This window comes from Bos indicus x Bos taurus, chromosome 12 (assembly GCF_003369695.1).
Source record: "Bos indicus x Bos taurus breed Angus x Brahman F1 hybrid chromosome 12, Bos_hybrid_MaternalHap_v2.0, whole genome shotgun sequence".
Classification (NCBI taxonomy): domain Eukaryota; kingdom Metazoa; phylum Chordata; class Mammalia; order Artiodactyla; family Bovidae; genus Bos; species Bos indicus x Bos taurus.
Window position 1 is genome coordinate 57786962 of NC_040087.1, and position 16025 is coordinate 57802986.

Below are 16025 nucleotides of genomic sequence, written 5' to 3' on the forward strand. Positions count from 1 at the left end.
TCTTTCACCTTCATGAAGAGGCTCTTTATTTCCTCCTCACTTTCTGCCATAAGGATGGTTTCATCTGCATAATACGAGGTTATTGATATTTATCCTGGCAGTCTTGATTCCAGCTGGTCCTTCATCCAGCCTGGCATTTTGCATGATGTACTCTGCATAAAAGTTAAATAAGCAGGGTGACAATATACAGCCTTGATGGACTCTTCTCTCATTTTGGAACCAGTGGATACACTATCCACTATCCACAACTGGTCTATGTCTGGTTCTAAGTGTTGCGTCTTGACCTGCATACCGGTGTCTCAGGAGGCAGTTAAAGTGGTCCGGTATTGCTATCTCTAAGAATTTTCCTGTTTGTTGTGATCCACACAGTCAAAGGCTTTACTTTAGCATAGTCAATGTCGTGGTCCGTGCCCGGGTTGGAAAAGAATTTCCAGACATAAGACATAATGAGAGGGAAATAAAGTTTATTAGAATGGGAAATGCTGTTAGAACAATGGGCCAGTTCAAGGGAGAACTAACGTTGAACAGGGGTCCTTAATCCACTTTTATACCCAGGGTACAAGGAATGGGATAGGGGTCTTGCAGGTCATTTGCTGATTGAATGAGGCACATATACTGGGTAGGGGGAAGAGTAAGGCAAATACCTTCTCCCTATGGGGTAGGAGAGGAGACAGATAATACTGCTCTAGAGGACCTGAAATCCGTTAATAATTACAACATGGGGGAGGCAAGGATGATAAGGGTCTGGTTTTTCCATTCCTGCTTTCCAAGACCCTCCTTGGTTTTATCTGCTCTTTTGTCCTTGGGTCACCACAGTCAATGAAGTCAAATTTGTATTATTGTTGAAAATAATCTGCTATGATTTTCTCTCACTTATTTGTCATTTTTATTTGCAAAATCTTTATGAATTTTTGCCTTTTAATGTCTAGTTTGAGCCCCACTGTTTCTGTGCTGCTTGTTTCAGCCTCTTTGATCCCCCGTTTTCTAGTCTCCTACAGCCCTTGCTCATTAATTTTGTGTTACTGTCTTTCAATACATGCTGTAATTAGCTAAGGTAAGAGTCACTTTAAAAATATCAGTCTGAAATATAATGAAATTGTTTTTATATTTTCTTTTACTGTGAATGTTTTTCCTCTTCTCAGATGTTTCACTTTACTGCTGCTAAATGTTGTGGCTCACTGTCATGAGCCTTTAATTAGGAAAGTTCCCCCAAAGCTAATATTAGTCAACATTAGAACACATGGTGCTTCTTGAACTTTGGCATCAAAAGAAATTAATAATTTACCCTGAATGGCATATATAGTCATCATTGAGCAGGAAATTTCTAGTTTTATTGCTCTCTGTGTGAATTGTGGCAATGAACTACTAAATCATGGTCACCTCAGGTTATATGTCTTTTTTTTTCTTTTCCTTCTTTAGAACAACACATTAAGCAACTCAACTCAAATTATGTGTCATTCTAATTGGAACTGGAGAGCAATTAACTTTTGTGTGGCAAAATGTCAAGCACTTGTTTTTTTTTTTTTTTTTACTCATCAAAAGGAATTTGTCAAGAGGAGTCTATGGCTTCATATAAATTACAATTGTTGCTATTAATTTGGTCTCTGTTTCAATTAGCTTTGGAGCTGCTCTAACTCTGGGAAGGATAGCAACTAGGAAATCCAATAAGCAATACTTTGTTTTGTTCCCTGACAAGACATCACTTCTTAATAGTCAGGGTACTGTTAGTTCCAGTTCAAATAAATAGATTTTCCTTGTTGTATAAAAATAGGAATATATAAAATACTAAACTTGTGTATATCTTTCTTACTTTAGCACCAGTTTTCCCAAGTTTATATTAGGGAAAGCCATTATGTTTATTCCTTACTTCATAAAATAGCACAAGTCTAATACCAAAGAACTAAATAACAGACAAGAAATTGCAAAAGCACAATCCACATTATCTTCCTTCACATGCATATTTGAATATACTCTCTAGCTCCATATAAATTATTTGTAAAAGTAATCTTTAAAAAAAAAAAAACAACAACTGTAGCTCTTTTTGTCCTTTCCTTTTCTTTCTTTCCCTGTCCATTTTTCTTCCACAATGTTATTAAAAAAAAAAAAAAAAAACCTTTGAATTACTGAATTTTAGTGACAAACTGGAGAAATATGTAAACTAATAAACCCAAATAGGTTTAGTATCTCTTTAAATAGAATCCAAAAGTAGATAAACTTTTGTTCAGTAATTAATGTTCTAGTATGTCATCAGAGAAGGCAATGGCACCCCACTCCAGCACTCTTGCCTGGAAAATCCCAGGGATGGAGGAGCCTGGGGGGCTGCAGTCCATGGGGTCGATAAGAGTCGGACGTGACTGAGTGACTTCATTTTCACTTTTCACTTTCATGCATTGGAGAAGGAAATGGCAACCCACTCCAGTGTTCTTGCCTGGAGAATCCCAGGGACAGGAGAGCCTGGTGGGCTGCTGTCTATGGGGTCACACAGAGTCGGACATGACTGAAGTGACTTAGCAGCATGTCATATTTTGGAAATGATCTAGATATTCAATGAATATCCATCATTTAGTTTATCTCAAAGTAACCCTAAAGTTTTACTTAACAAAATGATTTTGGAAACTATTTTTAAGTAGGCAAAACAGAAAGCGTAATTACTGTTGAAAATTCATTTATAAACTTCCAGTTATATGAATTTAGATTACTTGTTAACAGTTTTGTTTAGATCATTCATGACGATTTATGACATTAAATAGCTAGCCATCATCTTAAATTGTTTTTCTTACTAACATTCTATAATAAATAACTTGAGCTTATTCGACTTTTAGTAAATCTAGGTAGAGTTAAAATTGTATGTCTCCATTATTTTTAGTGCTAATCATGCTAAATATATCCCTGTTTTAAATAAACCATTGAATAAACCAACAAACAACTTTATGTACTGAGAATTATCCAAGATCGCGTGAACTTGAAAAACATGGGGGTTAGTCTCTGTATTTCTGAGAACATACTTAATTTATATCACTTAATTTTCTTTTGGTGCTGCCCCAGTGGCACCAGTGGTAAGGAATCTGCCTGCCAATGCAGGAGACACAAGAGTTGTGGATTCAAACCCTGGGTTGGGAAGATCCCTTAGAGTGGGAAATGCAACCCACTCCGGTATAGTTTCCAGTGTAGAAAATTCCATGGACAAGAGAAGCCTAGCAGGAAAAAGTCCACAGGGTCGCAAAGAGTCAGACACAACTGACCACGCATGTATGGAGTTTTATTTAAGCCAATTAAATATAGTTTCTATAAGCAATACTATTTGTTAGCAGAAAAACATTATACATCCCTGCATATATGCAGAGATATACCACCTTACAACTGATACAGAGATCTTTTGTTTTTTTCAATAATATATGAAAGAATAGTTGGATTCAAATTGTGCTTTTGCAATCAGAATAAGGTTAACTATTCAGATGTCTTAAACATTTTACTAATATCTGTGGAGTAGACTTTCAAGATTTTTTGTTTATTTGTTTATCTCATTTCCAATTGGCCTTCCTCCCGCTGGCTCCCCCTTCTTTTGATAAAATTACCAGGGTTTGGGGGTTTCCTCAGTAGCAAAGAATACATCCAGCAGTGCAGGAACCATAGGAAACCCAGGTTCAATCCCTGGGTCAGGAAGATCCCCTGGAGGAGGTCATGGCAACCCACTCCAGTGCTCTTGCCTGAGAATCCTCGTGGACAGAGGAGCTTGGTGGGCTACAGTCCATTGGGTCACAAAGAGTTTGACAAGCCTGAAGCTGACTTAGCATGCCTGTAGACACTAGGGTTTCTAAAGAAGACTGGGTAGAACGAATACATCTCAAAGGCACAGAGAAAGAATGTAAATTCTGCCAATAAGTACTTTCCTTTCCTAAGGCCAGAATGTTTACAATACCCACAAGCCTTTGAGGTAAATAAATAGGTGAGGTTTGCTGCTACTGCTAAGTCGCTGCAGTCGTCTCCGACTCTGTGCGACCTCATAGACAGCAGCCCACAAGGACCCCCCATCCCTGGAAGGTGAGGTTTGGGGATTGGGAAAAAGTATAGTTCAGTTTTGTTTTGTTTTGTTTTTTTCTTCTATTCTTGTTAAGACTCAGTTGGAAAGATAAGTTCTGTCAACTGAAAACAAAAAGTGTACAAAGTGTGAGTTGTGCCTTAAGTGTTTTTTGAGACAGAATGAGGAATGAAGCTCAGGAGACATTGTTTCAGATAGCTCTGAGAAAGTACTCCAAAGAAATAGAAGGGAAAGTCAGTATATATGTGATTTTTGGTGACATGGGGGTGGGGGACAGGCAATCAAGTACACCCCCAAATCTATCTTGGCTGCAATGCAGGAGCAAGCAGGAAAGCCAAGCCCCTGAGTTAGAGTTATTGGCCAGAGACACCCTGGAAACTAACCCCATTACTGTAAAACCCAGCACTGAGAGCCACATGTAAAGCAGTCCTCTGTTCCCTTACCTTGCTGCTCTCCAGCCAGGCCCCTTCCCAATAAAGTCTTGCTTTATCAGCATATGTGTCTCCTTGGACAATTACTTTCTGAGTGTTAGACAGAAGCCCTGGAAGGCCTTCCCATAGCTGCTAGTCTCATGGATGTTATTACTAGTCATGAGGAACAGATGTCACCATTTATGATTTAGCACTTTTTTAGATAAGAGGAGATGCAAGAATCAGTCTCATATAATCTTCTCCTGAAAATACCTATTTATCTGAAGGCCTAGTCGGCCAGTTTTCTGAGAGCATGGTGCCGAATTCCTGATTTCTACTCCGAACTCCCTTCAGGGTATGTTGGTGGTCAGAGACCACAGCAGCTTATGATATATATCCTCAAAGAGGCAGATGGCAAATGCCAGTTTTCAGTTGGAAGTTGTACAGGTTGATCCTCAGTTTGTAGGGAAGCATTTTTAATTTCTCAAAAAATAGGGTTGCATCTTGAATGATATCAAGGGGTGACCAAGCATTCAACTACACTGTTATTGTAGAACCAGATTCATTTGCCTGACAACATGGAACAAGCCAAACACTGAGACACCTAGCTTTGCAGCAGAGGAAAATGTTATTCACGAGGCAGCCAAGGGGGAAAACAGAGAACAAATCTCCCTGAAGGTAGGAGTGAAAGGTGTATGTAAAGTACAAGTAAGGTGTGGAGACCATGGAGAAAGGTGACTGAAGAAGAGGAAAAAGTAAGGTAATCATCATTACATCCAGGTGCAGCTAACCTGCATGCTTCTTCATGGGGCAATTGTTCAGAAATTGTGAGTTACCATACTCTGAGAGTGCAGTTTCTGCCCTCTGACTTCAAAAGATCATGGATCAGACATTTGCACATGCCCAGTTGGAGGATCATGGTTCCAATTAGTCTTAACTAGCTTGAGTTAGAACTGGATACAGCTGGCTCCAAATTCCTGAGGGGGTGGTGGTAGGTGGAATAAAAACACTCAGCCACATATCTTATTGTGTGGCTATATGGTACAAGGAAGATATGCAAGTTTTTGTAAAAACAAATAAATTGAGCTTGATCTATGAAGGCATGTTAGGATCTATTATTTAGTAATGACTAACTGATGACCACCCTCAGTTTCATTATCTTTAGCTTACTTTTTTATGTCAGGGAGAATATATTCAACTAAGTTAAATGTCAAACAATCCCCAGGTTCTAGGTTGAGAATTGTTTGCCTTTGGAATGGTTCCTTTCCCTCTGGATGCATAGCTTCATTTTAGCTTAGAGGAGAAAGCCTAAAAATAGTTCCTTTTAGGCTCTAAATATCAGCTTTCAATATGACCAACTTCTGACCATAGAGTTACTTTAAAAAATCTATTCAAATGTCTCATGAAGTTTCAGCCAGGATACTTAAAAGAATATTCCTGACTGGCCTGAACAACCACTTGGACTCAAGAGACTGCAAAAGACACCACCCCCTCAAGCTCCAGAGTTACTTCCAAAAATATCCAAAAGCAGGACACACAGACACTTCCCCTGAGAGCTGGCAGTCAGGAGAACCCTAACTGTAAATAGAACGCAATCCACATTTCTGTTCGGCTGTGGTTTGAGGCCTCCAACCTGACGGTGGCGCTGTCTGCATGTACACTCAGGAATAGAGCACCTGCGTGCTCAGAGAGGCGGAGAGTCAAGCCAAGTTTGTAAGACACAAAATGAGACACACAAGAAGCAAGTAGCTGCCCCTGGGAGAAGGCGGATCAACAACCCATGGGCACCTCAAAACCATGTTCACCAGAGTCTGGAATTGGAAAGATAAGGACAGTATAAAATTATACCTTCCTTTCTCAACTAGGCATTACAGAGGTCTGGAGAGCTGATCCAGGTAAGAGTTCTCACTCTGTGCTGGTTTCTGCTTGTTTTCCCCAAAAGCCCATCTGCAGGCTCCTGGGCAAGGAGATTTAAAGTCAAGTAGTTAGCTCTGGTATCAACTAGAATTTGGTATGATTGTCCATTAAATTTTAGTTTTCCCCTGTATGTTTAAGAGGACAACCTGAAACGGTTTTTCAGAGAATCCCTTTTGAGTCTCCCAACGCTGAGAGGGACCCAAACGGGGTTCATCCTTTGAGGGTAGACATGGGGTGATCAAACTGGTGTGGAAGGATTTGACAAAACTGTTTAGGATGATAATCCCCCCCCCCCCCCCCGTGTTTTTGTTGGTTGCAAATGAAACATGAATTTCTGGGTCAGGGTTTTGATGACGGACTCCTAGGAGCGTTCAGTGGGGAGGCTCAAGGTGTGGCTCTAGGCTACTGGCTTTGGACCTATTGCACTTGTAAGACCACTGACTTGGTGGACTTGATGGTTTTGTGGCGTCTTCAGTGTGGTTTCTTCACTGCTCCTGTAGAACAGTGGTCCCCAAACTTTTTATCACCGAGGATTGGTTTTCTGGAAGACAGTTTTTCCACAGACAGGGGAGGTGGAGGGGGGATAGTCTGGGGATGATTCAAGTGCATTACATTTATTACGCACTTTATGTTGTAAACCAGAGGTCGGGGACCCCTGTTATACAGGATTAGTGAGTGAGTATTCAGGTAGAAAAGGATGGAGGAGAGTACCAAGAGTCACATCAGTCTTACACTGTTTTGTTTTAGGTACCTCTTGTGTCTTTCATTTTTTATTAGCTCTTGGTACTGAATCCTTTAATGAAACTGTTTTGGAATCTTGAAACCTTTGGGAAGCTCCTGCGTGCTGGTTAAAATACATCTGCCATTCTGTTTGATTGATTTGGGAGTGCTTGCTTTCAGGTGGGCCTTTTCATTGAATGATTGTGTCTAATTGGAATGTTCTCCATAATGGCTATTGTAATTCTAAGTTGTCTCACTAAGATTTGCCATTTTTGTAGTTACTTCAGCTTCTGGGACCACAGTTCTTAGGCTTAAGTGCTCAGTTTCTGATATTTAAAGACTCCTTCTTTTGGGCTAAAACTTGGGTCTTTTGGAGCTAATTTATTACAAAGAGCAATGTGCTGCTGGATAGGGGATTTTGTGGTGTTTTACCATGTATCTCATTTCATGGAAATTTTCTTGAGGTTGGCAGGTGACCTGGTGTCAATCTAACACCTTCTATGACCAGCTTATCTAGCAAGGGCATCTTAGAGTGAGGTGGCAATTGCTCTAATAACTTTTTTTGCATACCCACCAAGATTGTGCATGCCTTCCAAGATTTGCATCAGAGCAATAGATCTATGACTCCTTTCAAGAAATGATTTAAGTGACGGATGCTCTAATGGCTTTTAAATAGTGTGATGTGTGCCTACTTAGATTTTGATAACCAAAACAGTCAGAATTTCTCATCTTATTTCCTAAGTCCCCAAGTGGCTTCTGTTGTCGATTGACCTTGAGGCCTTATGAGTGTCCTTGCAACTACCACCTATTGTGGACTGCCAATAAAACTATACCAGAAGCTTTCCTTTCTGGGGATGATATATATAATGTATATTTAAACAAAGTGAGTTGGAATTGGAGAGCTGGAAGCAAGAGAGTGAGGCTCAAACCTGAGAGTGACTTGCCCAGATCCCTCAGTAACAAGGAGAGGGAGAACGAACTCAGAGGGCACCTGGCTCTGTCTCCTTGTCTCACAGACTGTGAGCACACAGCTTTCAATCACATTCCTCACCTCATTCTGAACAACTTAAAAATGAGAGAAAAAAGACATAGTTAACACTTTATGAAGTAGTTTCCTTCCAGAGAATTTCAAAATTGGCAGAGAGTAGGATGCTTTTGTAGGGTAAAGAGTAGAAAACAAGAAAGTCAAAAATAAAAATATCTGATTAGCTGGGGCCACATAGTCAGCCTCATTTGGAGTGAGAAGCCCAGAACTGGCTTGATGTTTGGAGCTTGAGTGAATGGATATACTATGTTTCTGACCAAATTGAGCATTTCCAGGGACTTAAAAGTCATAATTTTCAGTTTGCTAAAATGTGGTATCCTGGACAGCATCAACTCCATCTTGGGTTTAGAAAGTCATTTCAGCATAGTTGATAATCTGAAGAGAGGTTTGCATATATACATATGAAGAATGGAATATGTAACTTTGTTACATGGGTGTACAAATAACATAGCTGTGGATGATTTATATAGTGATGATCTGTATTCATTATAGAGAGACCAAAGTCAGAAAATGCTCCAATTCTGTGTTAAATATTCTTTCACATTTCTAATAAAACCTTTCATAATTTTAATGTTGTTAGAAAAAGTGTGTTTTACACAATTAGTCTGACTTAATTTATATTTAATTATAATTATACCTGCTATGGTCCATTAAATAAACATGTTGTGACATAATTTTATCCATTTATTTTTTTTAATGTGTGGAAAATAATTCTAATCATTTATTCATTCAGTGAACATATATTTATCAACATCTGTGGGGGCATTACCTGGAAGGGTGAGCAGTTAACCAAAAGTTGAGGCTCCTTACCCCTAACAGGATGGATAGATATTTAACAATATGATTGATAGTTTATATGTTGATTACATGTGTGTTGTGATGTGGTATTTAATAAACAAATTCGGACTTATGAAACAGTGTATAATAGGGATCTGAATGTAAGTGAAACGTTCCCTGAAGAATTGTTTTGAGAGCTCAATGCATAAGTATTAACTTTAAAATAATAGTGGCAGATTGGGGCAGGAATGACGATACATGTAGAACAAGGAAGGAAAAAATGCAAGGACAAAATCCCTGAGGAAAAAAAATACTCCTTCCATTGCAGGAATTGAAAGAGAGCCGATATGGTGTAAGTTTAATGCCTGTAAATTACTGATAGATTGATGCTGCAATAGACTAGGGATACAGAGGCAATTGTTTACAGTATTGTAAGCCAGGTTAATAATGTATCTTTTTATTTTAAGAAATGGGCAGAAAACATCTAAAGTTTTCATGTTTGTCAGAATTTTTTTGAGGCAGCTGATTTATCCATACCTCAAACTAGGCATAAAGAGGGATTCACTGATTCACATTGCTGAAATACTATGATTCATATGTGACTGTGAAAGACTGAATATACAGATGGACAATAGTCAGACCATGTGTAAAAATAAAACTCTGGCCATAACCTGCAGCAACCTACCCAGGAGACCAGCCCATTATCTATAGTAACCAGCCCAGGAAGCCAGCTGCTACATATCAGACTTTCAAGGGAAGCCAGATTGCAATCTCCACCGACAGTCCAGGAAGCCAAAACAGTAACTCCTATAAAAATCAGCTCCAAACAGCCAGGACTTATTGACTCACTGGCAGCTTCCCTATATTTTGGCCCTGTTTCCAATTTAGGACCAAGAAGAGAAAAGCCAAGTGTGCACCTCTAACCAATCACAGAGGATACATTGCTTCTAGTTAACTCAGTCCCACCTTCCCCTCCCTACACCCTACCATCAGGGCAAACCTGCAGCTTCCCCTTTTTCTCCTAAAAGTCCTCCCACTCCTCTGCCTACCATTGATTCTCTCCCAAAATGCAGGTGTTAGTGGTTGACTTCCTTGCTCCCCCCAGTCTAAAAACTGACTTTGCTTGTTCTCATTTGGTTGGTCTTTATTTCTGCAACTGGATTCAGCGACTGAGAGAAGCCATCAGTAGTATCTCTCTCTTTGTCTTCTTCTCTCCCTGTTTGCATCTCTCTGGTCAATCTTTTTCTGAGATTGACCAGAGAGATGGAAATAAAATTATTTTCTTCCACAGGACAATAATGACCTCAAGTAAGTCAAAGCTAAAATCATCTACCAGATATAAATCACAGATAAAAACTAAGTACTTCTACCCAGGAAACTCTACAGGGTGATCAAAGTCATTTTATGGCACAGATATTATTCCTGAACTAATAATTGTTTACAAAGTGGATGATTTGTTACTGAGGTTCATAAGATTACAGTACTTATATGTAGAATTGCCATATTTAGTAGAGGAAAAGATGTCCGGTTTCATTTGAATTTTAGATAAACAGCAAATACTTTCTTTAAAAATACAAGCATGGCTTATGAAAATGATAAATGAAAAATATTGATACCAAGCAGGGCCATGTAGGGCTCCCAGGTACAAAGCCTTTCTGTGGCCTCCATTCCTTTGATTACAAGAAATAGACTTCATTTAGCTTCCATGACCTTTCCTGAGTTCCAGGGGGAAGATAGGATGATTTAAGCAGTTGCTACTTGGGGAAGGGAGGGGAGGCAAACCAGGGGAAAACAGTCAAGAAAGACAATAGTGTAGACTTAGAGCAAGGTCCTGGTTTCCCATCAAGGGAACAGTTCAGTTCAGTCCCTCAGTTGTGTCTGATTATTTGTGACCACGTGGACGTCAGCACACCAGGCTTCCCTGTCCGTCACCAATTCCTGGAGCTTGCTCAAACTCATTTTCATCGAGTCAGTAATGGCATCCAACCATCTCATCCTCTCTTGTCCCCTTCTCCTCCTGCCTTCAATCTTTTCCAGCATCAGGATCTTTTCACATGAGTCAGTTCTTCACATCAGGTGGCCAAAATATTGGAGTTTCAGCTTTAGCATTAGTCGTTCCGATGAACATTCAGGACTGATTTGCTTTATAGTTTGCTAGTTTGATCTCCGTACAGTCCAGGAGACTCTCAAGAGTCTTCTCCAACACCACAGTTCAAAAGCATCAATTCTTCGGTGCTCAGCTTCCTATATAGTCCATGTCTAACATCCGTACATGACTACTGGAAAAACCATAGCCTTGACTAGACGGACCTTTGTCGGCAAAGTAATGTCTCTGCTTTCTAATATGTTGTCTAGGTTTGTCATAGCTTTTCTTTCAGGGAGCAACCATCTTTTAATTTCATGGCTGCAGTCACCATCTGCAGTGATTTTGGAGCCCCCCAAAATAAAGTCTCTCACTGTTTCCATTGTTTCTCCATCTATTTGCCATGAAGTGATGGGACCAGATGCCATGATATTTGTTTTCTGAATGTTGAATTTTAAGCCAGCTTTTTCACTCCCATCTTTCATGTTCATCCAGAGGCTCTTCAGTTCCTCATTGTTTTCTGCCATAAGGGTGGTGTCGTCTACATATATGAGGTTATTAATATTTCTCCTGGCAATCTTGATTCCAACTTGTGCTTCATCCAGCCCAGTATTTCGCTTGATGTACTCTGCATATAAGTTAAATAAGCAGGGCAATAATATACAGCCTTGATACATTCCTTTCCCAATTTGGAACCAGTCCATTGTTCCATGTTCATTTCTAACTGTTGCTTCTTGACCTATATACAGACTTCTTAGGAGGCAGGTAAGGTGGTCTGGTATTCCCATCTCTTGAAGAATATTCCACAATTTGTTTTGAGCCACACAGTCAAAGACTTTGGCATAGTCAATAGAGCAGAAGTAGATGTTTTTCTGGAACTCTCTTGCTTTTTCGATGATCTAACAGATGTTGGCAATTTGATCTCTGGTTCCTCTGATTTTCTAAATCCAGCGCTCAAACATCTGGCATTTCTTGGTTCACATATTATTTAAGCCTCACCTGGAGAATTTTAAGCATTATTTTCTTAGCATGTAAGATGAGGGCAATTGTGTGGTAGTTTGAACATTCTTTGGCATTGTCTTTCTTTGAGCTGTTTTCTAATACCGAAAATCCCTCCAGGTGGGAGAAGTTAACAATTAGTGGTATGCTGTCCTCAAGTATATAGACCCCAGACCAGCTGGAACCATAAGGTTGATGATGCTAACTCCTACTGACCATTAACACATCAGAGCACTGTCCAGAAGCTGATCACACGGTCTTTGAACTATTACTATAAATATTTTCACTATCTTCTCCAGGTTTGGATGCGTGACTTTCAGGGCATTAGCCTGCTGTGGTCCTGTTTGTCTGGCAAAGCAATAAAGCTATTGTTTTCTACTTCACCAAAACCTGTCTCCAAGATTCAATTTGGCACAAGTGTACAGAGAAGCTGAGCTTCTGGCATCAAATTTTTGTGTTTAACTCAAATTCAGATGTAACTGGGCATCTTATATATATGTGTGTGTGTGTGTATTACTGCAGTATTACTCACATGACATGAAAAGCAAAGACATCATGCTCCATGTAATAGGCTGAGAGGCTGTGTGGGTAAAAATACAGAAAGAAAATATGCTAAGATGAAAAAAATAAGATGCCATTAAAATGCTTAAATGGGAATGAGATATTCAGATTTGAAATTTGAAACAGTTAGCATGGTTACTATGTTGCAGAAAAACTAGAGGCAATAGGAGAGGATGTGTAGGATATGTGTGGGTAGGCTATTGCAGCAGATGAGATGAATGTAGGTGGTTTTAACTAGAATGATGGTACATGGATTTAAAAAAATACATTAGACCACTGGGGCAGTAGAAGAAATAGTGATTAGTGATTGTTACTTGTTAATTATAAGGAGTAAGTTTAGTAAGATTGTACTTTAGTTAAGTTCAGTTCAGTTGCTCAGTCCTGTCTGAATCTTTGCAACCCCATGAACCGTAGCACACCAGGCCTCCCTATCATTCACCAACTCCCTTGAGCTTGCTCAGACTCATGTCCAATGAGTCGGTGATGCCATCCAGCCTCTGTCATTCCCTTCTCCTCCCACCTTCAATCTTTCCCAGCATCAGGGTCTTTTCAAATGAGTCAGTTCTTTGCATCAGGTGGCCAAAGTATTCTAGTTTCAGCTTCAGCATTAGTCCTTCCAATGAATATTCAGGACTGATTTCCTTTAGGATGGACTGGTTGGATCTCCTTGTAGTCCAAAGGACTCTCAAGAATCTTCTCCAACACCACAGTTCAAAAGCATCAATTCTTTGATGCTCAGCTTTCTTCATAGTCCAACACTCACATCCATACATGACCACTGGAAAAACCATAGCTTTGACTAGATGGACCTTTGTTGGCAAAGTAATGTCTCTGCTTTTGAATATACTGTTTAGTTTTGTCATAGCTTTCCTTCCAAGGAGGAAGCGTCTTTTAATTTCATGGCTGCAGTTACCATCTGCAGTGATTTTGGAGCCCCCCAAAATAAAGACTGTGACTGTTTCCACTGTTTCCCCATCCATTTGCCATGAAGTGATGGGACCAGATGCCATGATCTTAGTTTTCTGAATGTTGAGTTTTAAGACTTGCCCACAAGTGTCCAAGAGTCTCTGGCAGAAGTTTTGGTTGGTGGTGGCCTGATGCAGGGTTAGGGGCACTGAATGTAGCAGTGAGTGCATAGGACCTTTTGAAGGAAGTGTCCATTATCTTCATTACCTCCACCATAGTTTAGCCTTAGGTCAAATGACGGGGAGGGAACCCAGCCCCACCCTTCAACAGAAAATTGGTTTAAAGGTTTACTAAGCAAGACCCAGTTTCCTCCTCAGTCAGTCTCTCCCATCAGGAAGCTTCCACAGGTCTCTTATCCTTCTCCATCAGAGGGCAGACTGACTGAAAACCACATCCTTGTCTAACTCAATGAAACCATGAGCCAGGCCATGTAGGGCCACCCAAGATGGACAGGTCATGGTGGAGAGTTCTGACAAAACGTGGTCCACTGGAGAAAGGAATGGCAAACCACTTCAGTATTTTTGCCTTGAGAACCCCATGAACAGTATGAAATGGCAAAAACATCGTAATTAAGCTGTTAGAATTTAAGCGAACTTAGTAAGTCTACTGGAGGCAAGACCACTGTGCAAATTCAGTTTTTATTTCACAAAGCAATGATAAATAGTTCAAAAGTGAAGTTAAAAATACAGCATTTGAGTAACATGATAATCACCACATGATTAAAACCAAATCAAACAGAAGCAGAGTGATATTTCCCCACAATAAAATATAAAAGTTTTGGAAGTAAACAGAGAATACCGAACTAAATGTGAGCAACCCTCTTTGTTGACTTGTAGCATCAATATTCAGGGAAGGCAATGGCACCCCACTCCAGTACTCTTCCCTGGAAAATCCCATGAACGGAGGAGCCTGGTAGGCTGCAGTCCATGGGGTCGCTAAGAGTCAGACATGACTGAACGACTTCCCTTTCACTTTTCACTTTCATGCATTGGAGAAGGAAATGGCAATCCACTCCAGTGTTCTTGCCTGGAGAATCCCAGGGACGGGGGAGCCTGGTGGGCTTCCGTCTATGGGGTCGGACAGAGTCAGACTCGACTGAAGTGACTTAGCAGCAGTAGCAGCAGCAGCATCAATATTATAAAGCTGATATTCTCCTCCATATTTATATATAAATGGGCTTCTGGGTGACTCAGGTTGTAAAGAATCCTCCTACAATGCAGGAGACCACCTGCAACACAAGAGACATGGGTTTGGTCTCTTGGTCAGGAAGATCCCCTGGAGAAGGAAATGGCAACTCACTCCAGTATTCTTCCTTGGGAAACCCCATGGACAGAGGAGCCTAGCAGTGTACAGTCTGTGGTGTTGCAAGAATCAAACACGACTAAGCAACTGAACCACCACATTTATATATAAATATGATGTAACCCCAATCAAAACCCCTGCAGGTATTTTTTTGAAAGTATACAAGTTGGTTCTAAAAAATACTTGAAAGTATGAGAGACAGTATAATCAAGACAATCTGGAAAAGGTACGCAGTCATTGAATGTACTCTGCTGGGTTTTTAGACATCTATTAAAGTTAAAGTAGTTCAGAGAATTAGTATTGACACAAGGATAAACAGATAGGTCAATGAAATGGAATAGAGTCCTGAAGCAGAACCAAGTACATACAGCTACATTATTTAAAACAAGCTAGCCTTGCAGAAAAGAGTCAGTCATTCTTTTAATATAGGGTTGGATATCCATATGAAAATATGAACAAATTGACCTTTTGCTTCACCACAAACACAAGACCACTAAACTTGCCTTTAGCTTTATATGTGAAACAAAAGGAACATAGAACGTGTGGCCAATAATATATGAAGATGTAGTAATTATATTTATGATAAGAAAGATACTTAAATAGGAATGAAACTAAATACTAAACATGAGACACTTGAGCATGTTTGACAAATTGTGACCATACAGAGTTTCTCAAAATATTGAGTTTGGAGCAAAGAAAAGTTTATTGCAAGACCAAGCAGAGAGAATGGATGGCTTATGCTCAAAAATCCAAATTCACCATTGGTTTTCCGATAGAAGTTTTATAGGCAAAATTTGGATGAGGGCTACAGGCTGTGTGACTTTCTTCTGTTTGGTTGGTAGTAATGAGTTGGTAATAGGACAATATTCCAGGATTCTTGTGCTCAGCCTGAAGTCTCCATGCATGTCAGCTGCTCAGTCATGTTTGACTCTGTGACCCCATGGTCTGTAGCCTGCTAGGCTCCTCCATTCATAGAATTCTCCAGGCAAGAATACTGGAGTGGATTGCTATTTCCTACTCCAGAGTATCTCCCTGAAGCAGGGATCTAGCCTGCATCTCTTGTGTCTCCTGCATTGGCAGGCAGATTATTAAACACTGCATCACATAGGAAGCCCGAAATTACCATCCTCCAAATTAAAAAGAGATCAGATACTAGCTGAAATTATTTTTAAAGACAAAATATTTGATAAGCTCAATCAGGTTAAA